The sequence below is a fragment of the Mchenga conophoros genome, linkage group LG10, assembly GCF_057382185.1.
Source record: "Mchenga conophoros isolate Kocher_MC1m ecotype Shallow Benthic linkage group LG10, M_conophoros_male_GT1.1, whole genome shotgun sequence".
NCBI lineage: Eukaryota > Metazoa > Chordata > Actinopteri > Cichliformes > Cichlidae > Mchenga > Mchenga conophoros.
In genome coordinates, this window is record NC_140535.1 from 11,770,734 (window position 1) to 11,777,555 (window position 6,822).

General features: G+C 40.2%; 1 protein-coding gene across 2 annotated transcripts in view; it reads right to left on the bottom strand.

Annotated features, from left to right (window-relative positions):
- slc8a4a (solute carrier family 8 member 4a) overlaps window positions 1-3,366 on the bottom strand; it is a 28,148-nt gene extending 24,782 nt beyond the window's left edge. Inside the window, exons 1-2 of one of the 2 annotated variants that reach the window (XM_085288566.1) lie at window positions 2,377-3,366; window positions 1,937-2,007 (exon numbers count right to left, since the gene is read on the bottom strand). The gene's annotated coding sequence lies outside the window, so the exon portion shown is untranslated. Of the gene's footprint in view, window positions 1-1,936; window positions 2,013-2,376 lie in introns of both variants that reach the window. The other variant, XM_085288565.1, reaches the window with a different exon arrangement.
- Window positions 3,367-6,822: the final 3,456 nt, after the last annotated feature.

Sequence of the window (6,822 nt, forward strand, 5' to 3'; positions counted from 1 at the left end):
CAACATAGTTTCTCTGATTAAGTCAGACAGAGCATGACAGGGTGGAGTGGGGTTGCAAAGCAGCATGCATATGCACAGCAACTCGTGGGCTGGCTGAAGCAGCTTTAATACCATGTGTTATATGAAATTAACCAGACTGACGCTTAGATGGGTATCAGCTGAGAAATCCACAGATGCGGGCTACCACTGAGATCAGCCAATCTGCCGTTCAGCTTAGTTTAATTTAGTTTAAAATTTTACATAAGCAATGGAAACGGCATCAGGGGACAAGTAAAAACAATTCCCCAGTGCCCCCCCCCCCCCCCCCCCCCACCAGCAGTATCTTAATGGCCTGAATAGACATTTCAGGGAGTACTGTGCTAAACTCTTCAAAGGATTAACATCTGTGAAAAAAGAGGAGAGGGAAAGATGTCTAGTAATGTGTCTGGTGTTTTCTAATGAAAATTTAAAGACCATCCTTGTCTCAGAAATAGGTTGCACACCTACAGCAGAAGCAGTCTGGCAAAGCTGCATGTTTGGCACCTGCTCTCATTGACATGCAGCAGTGAAAGGCAGCATTCTCCAATCTGACCTGCATAACAGTAGAGCACGGTTTCGATCAAGGCTACATTTCAGGGTGAAGTGGTGCAGCACAGATGCAGGAATTAAGCCGTCAGTTTTTTTTCTTTCTTTCTGCTGTTAGCTCATAAATAAGTGACTAACAGATTGTATTTGTGCAACAACAACAGCAACAGCCCGACACCTGTCTGCTGATCAGATTGAGCGAGTGAGATCAGCACCATGGACAGCGACTCCTGCAACAGGCAGCTCCAATCAGGGACAATGAAACAGTCTTTTTTTCGGACTGAATGAAATATCCCTCATTACTGTTATGTGAAATCACATATTGATATCATCACTGATTCCTTCACTTTCGAAAGCAGATTTAATTAATACGTTGCTTTCATCTGGCACACAATCCTGCACAAATTTTGAGTGGGTGATGTTTCTATGGCAAAAGCAAGATCTCCGACTGGTGGAAATGCAGGAAAACTATAGAGAAAAAATGTCTCTTTCTGTTCTGTGCAGTATTTAGTGATATGTTTTCCTCACTAAAGTCGCCAGGCAGCAACAAGTAAATGAGATACTGAAGCACATTATTCATTTCCCCTTAAGAATACAGATGTTTTAATTTTTTAGTCAACACAAGCACACACTCTGAAATCTCCTCACCTTCGTCACATTACATCTATTCAAAGTGTGCAAGTATCCAGTGCAAAACTACAGTTCTCTGATCTGCTGATTTCTAACATGTTTGCAATTAAAAGCCCGAGTGCAACATGAAGACTTTACCAGCTACTGGCAAACCCAGCATGATGCCACTTTCCATCTAACAGAGTTACTAACCTTCAATAATTCTATAATTATCCAAGCCTTTAAAAAAAAAGCAGACCCAAATTAAATTAATCCTCAAACATGTTCTTGTTTGCTAAGCAAAGGTCCAGGGTTGGCAAGTAAACACATAATGACTCACACTTTGATGCCTGCACTTGTTTTGTGTGTAAGCGTGTGCACTTTTCAAATGGTGGCACACTCAGTTTGTATTGAGACGCCTCATGAATGTCATCTCTGCTATTTAGGGAAGGAAAAGTCATTAGAATTCATAAACAAAAGGAAAACAGAACAGAAACATGGAAGAAAATGAAAAGAAACCGGAGTTTCTCGAGATGTTGTTTTGAGCTCAAAGCACACTCATCAGTCTAAGCACTAAGACAAGTGTTACTGGATTTACATGCAGCTGTTAGTCTAAGAGTCTAGTATAATGGGGGGCAAGAAAAATTCTCATGCAGGGGCTTGCTTAGTTTCTTTTCTTTCTTTTCTTTCTTTCTTTTTTTTTTTTGTTTAGCTTATAGTTATAGTTCCTATTTTAAACATTGTGAGAAACTATATTACTCACCTGGATGCAGCTGTCAGTGAGTCAACCCAGAGTGGAAGTTCTAGCCTCAGGAGATGAACTTATCTTTCATGCTGCTCTGTGGAAATACAGCTTATCTTAAACGAGCATACCACAAAGTCCGTTTTTAAAACCATCATGAAAGTAACGAGTGTTCCACATCGGAGAATTTTGAGAAGCTTTAAAAAAAAAGAAAAAAAAAAGCCATAAATGTGAGCCAGTAGCAGCACAAAAACACAAAACACCGCTGTTGCAGATTCGAAACAATTCAAAACGCTAAGTTAGAAACAGATTCTGAGACGGCTAGGTAAGTGATATTACAGAGGTAGAATAAAAAGGGAAAAAGAAAAAAAGATAGAGCCTATTAAATGCTCAGTACGCTGAGCATGAGGGACAAACAGACCGGTCCATTTGGTGCGCACAGCTGCCCCACTGATACTCACGGAAAGCCCAGAATCTCAGTTGGATCCTGGTCACAGCGTGGCTACCCTGCACCAGTTCAACAGAGGAAGACACCCCGTGTGCCATTCACACGGCAGGCTGGTGTAATGGTGTTGGCTTGTTGCTGGTGTCTTGGAAATGACGCGTAGTTTTCCCCGGTGCTTGTTTTCTTTCTCTCTCCTTTTTCTTTGACAAGTACCCTACCTCAGCAAACTTAACACAGCCGGAATAGTTCCCCTCATTAAATTCCCATTGTTCCACCACCGCGACACCCTCCGCAAAGCTAAGTAAATTATTCAAAAACCACAAGGCGCTTTCAGCTTTATCCTTTCCTGACTGCGTGTTGATGCGTAAAATAATAAATTAAATTACACCAGTCCAAAAACAACAACAACAAAATCTTAGAAAGTATTAATTTAAAAAAGAGAGAATTTAATTGTATTTTCTATTTCCGAAAAATAAACTGAGTGCAAAAAATTCCCTCGCTCTTCTGCCTGAGCTGGATAACGCAAGGAACCAAACAGGGCTGCACATGAGAGTGGGCGTGAATGAATGGTGAAGGATTGAGAGGACGCAAACCACACAGTACGCGGATCAGGACAAGATGGATATCAAGCAGAGGGATGGTGGCACACAAGAAAGAGGAGTGTGAGTGTGGTGTGGAATGGAAGTCTTGTCTTACTCTCGCGGTGGGCAGCACTGGCACAAGAAACGACGAGCGAGAAAGGGAAAACAGTAACACTGCAGAAACAGGGGAGGGGAGACGTTCAGAAGCAGCGCTACACGCACGGCTGGTCCTCCTGACTGCGCATCAGGAGACCAGGATTAATGATCATTTCCATCAGAAACCCTTTAGAATGTTTGCTCATTATCTTGGTTGCCCATCAGCACAAAAAAACCTGCTGTAAGCTAGAAGATAGAGAGCTGATCTTCGTTTTTGACACTCCGAAATCCCAGATGTATCTGCCCGTACGCCTGCTGTGGGCTGCCGTTGTTGTAGTCTGGATGGTTACTTAGAGACAAAAAAAGAAGAAGAAAAAAAGCACATAGTCTCAATAGTTTTTCTTCTGACATGTGAATTTAGCCTAACATCACTTTAAAAGATGGGAGCCATGTGGTTGATCTACTGTTGGGGGAAGACAAAACAAAGTAAATTAGACTTTCATTTGAGAGAAATAAGACACCACCATCTCATGTTGCTTCTATCTGGTCAACAAATCTAAATCCTAGAGAGAGAAAACTGAGTGCTTTGTCATTGTGATCTGTACCACCACTGGGCCAAAGAACATGACGGGCTTTGGTGTGGTGCCAGGGTAAAAGCCAGCAATTTTAAAGCTTAATGTGTGGAAGATGATATTTTGTGTTTCTCTGGACACTCTGCCACAGTGATGGGCTTATTCTGTCAGGTTTGGGTTTCATAAGAAACTGGAAACAGGGCATTTAGCAGCCAAGGATGATTATGTTTCATAAAAAGTATATTTTGGGTTTTTTTTAACCATTACTAATCCTAGCCGTGTTTAAAGCGGTTCTGTTATGCTTTTCCTTTCCTATCATGTGTATACTGTTAAAATGATGGAAGCTCACATTACACAATGAGAAAATAAGTTAAAAATAAGGATGTCGCTTTCTGGGCAAGAAATCCCTGTGAGGAGCGGCTCAGTCTAAATCTCTAAATCTTCAGATGATTTTTTTTAAATACATGTGGCTACTTGTGTGAGAGAGAAAAACATATACCTATGTACTCACCGGGTATTCAGGTAAAACTGTTCAACAGATTTTTAAGAAAAATACCTGATCTGCCAATCACATGGCATCAGTTCAATCCATTTAGATGTGTAGACATGGTCAAGATGACCTGCTGAAGTTCAAACCAAGCATCAGAGGTGATTTAAGTGACTTTGACTATTGGTGCCAGACAGGCTAGTATGAATCTTTCAGAAATTGCTGGTCTCCTGGGATTTTTCCCACACAACCATCTGGAAGGTTTACAGAGAGTGGTCCAAAAGAAGGATATATCCAGTGAGCAGCAGTTCTTTGAGTGGTCAGAGAGAGAATGGAGACACTCATTCCAACCAACGTATACAGCAGAGCATCTCTGAACTCACAACGCCAAGACCCACTTATGTCAAGCAAGAACAGAAAACTGAAGCTACAAAGAAGCTTCTCACAGGCTTACCAGAAGATTGGAAAAACATTGTCTGGTCTGATGAATCTTGGTTTCTGCTGCAACAGATGGTAGGGTCAGTATTTGAAATCATATGAAAGCTTGATTTGTATCAACAGTTAGATACAAGTTAGACACTTTTGGGATCTGGGTACCAACTGAGTATCGTTTAAAAGTCAAAGCCTAGCTGACTATTGTTGCTGATATCTATGCCTATCTTACCTATCTTTTGATGGCTTCTTCAAGTAGGATAACATGCTGTGACACAAAGTTCAAAACTCATCTGAAATTGATTTCTTCAACATGACAATGAATTAAGTGTACTTGGGATGTCTCCACATTCACCAAATCTCAACAGAACGCCTTTGCGATGGAAGGATTCAGAATTCGTCACGGTGCAGAAACAGCATTAGTCAAGGTTAATAATGACCGTCTTACAGTGTACTCATCTCTGTGCTTGTCCTGTTAGACCTCCATGCAGCATTTGTTAACACTGATCACAATATTTTACTGCACTCCATTACAGTTGTTTGAATCGTATCCATCTAATACATTTCTGTTTGTTCATTTCATGCAGAGTCCTCTTCACATGCTAAGATTAATAGATTAATTAATAATGGAGTTCCACAGGGTTCTGTGCTAGGACCAGTTCTGTTTACATTATACATGTTCCCCTTAGGCAGTATCATTAGAAGGCATAGCATACATTTTTACTGCTTTGTAAATGGTGTCCAGCTTTATCTTTCCATGAAGCTAGATGACACATATGAACTAGTTAAACTACAGGCATGTTTCAAAGGCATATGTATAAATAAAATAAAATAAAATAAAACAAAGTTAAATTAAATTGGTGGAACAGGATATTCTCATGTGTGATGCTATCGTGCCAATATGGAGAAAAATCTCTGAGGAATCTTTCTGGCACCTTGTTGACTTTATGTAGACTTAAAGAATAAGACTGGCTTATAATAATATTTTAATTTAATAAATAAAACCTTCTGATTGCAGGGGCCAGCCAATCAGAAGAAGGTTAAGTTAAAGTTTAGGGGAAGGCCCTAAATTAACTTGTTTAAGACAGTGAAACTCAGGCACAGGCCTACTTCAAATAAATCAGGATGATTTTCAAAGATGAATCAAGCAAAGCTAATAGAATGCAGTAATAAAAATATGGTGCTGAAGATGAGCCTTAAAGATCTACTTTGAGGACAGCTGTTCCATTCTTAATGTACAAATGCTAGCATGTGTAAGGGTCATAGCTCACTTTATTTAATTTATAGCATACTAGCTTGCTTCACTTCAAATTATACAGGTGAGGTATTCAGTCATTAACCTACCTGTCTGGTGAGCACCAGCATCAGTAATCAAGCATGTCAATCAATGCCTGTATCTGAGGTACTGCCACCTCCACAGCAACTCAGCGGAAACCTAAAAACACAGCTTTCATTTGAATAACATTCATTTACTCTTCACTGGTGAATGATTGCTTGCGATGATCATGGAATGGAGGCTTGAAGGGGTGATTACAGGAAACCTTGGAGAGAAATAAAAGAGATTAGACAGTGAGTGGTGGGCAGAAAACACCAAAGAAGGGAAACAACCCAAATACCATGTGGCTTCTCTTCCTGGAAAGAGGAATCCGTTTAAAACACCTTGCTGATGACAGTGGAAAGGTTGCACGGTCAGCTGCAGAGACATCTCTCTTTAAAAAGTCACTTAAGACACCCATATTTAATCCATCACACCCTGCATATTTCCTGTAAAACATGTCTGCCTATGTCAACACTGACCTTGAACTAAAGAGAAATTCTAATTACTCATGAAGTGGTGAAGGCTCCAGTTTATGACATACACATTTGTGATGTTTAAGTGGCAAGAGAAATTTTACTTAACTACAGAAGGCTGAGGGCAGCCATTTATATGTCTTTGAATGCACCTCTTTTTTTAATAAAAAGAGGAAGCAGTGTATTCAAACACAAATAATCGCATTACACACAAGCCTGGATAAGAATGCCTAAATGGGATCTTTAAATTGAAAACACTGACCTACTCTAAGAACAACACACTGCTCTCCCTTTTGCCTTGGCAGAACAAATCTTATGAAATACTGAATCGCAACATTGTATCCAGTTTATTCATTCATTGTAGGTGGGAGCAGATGGTGATGTATGCGCCTTCAGAGAAAAAGGTGTTGCTCAGACAAAACCGTGACTCTGATGCAAATGATACTGCTGCTTTCCCCTGAAAGCACACACATATATACTATTACATTCTTCAACGTGTTCAG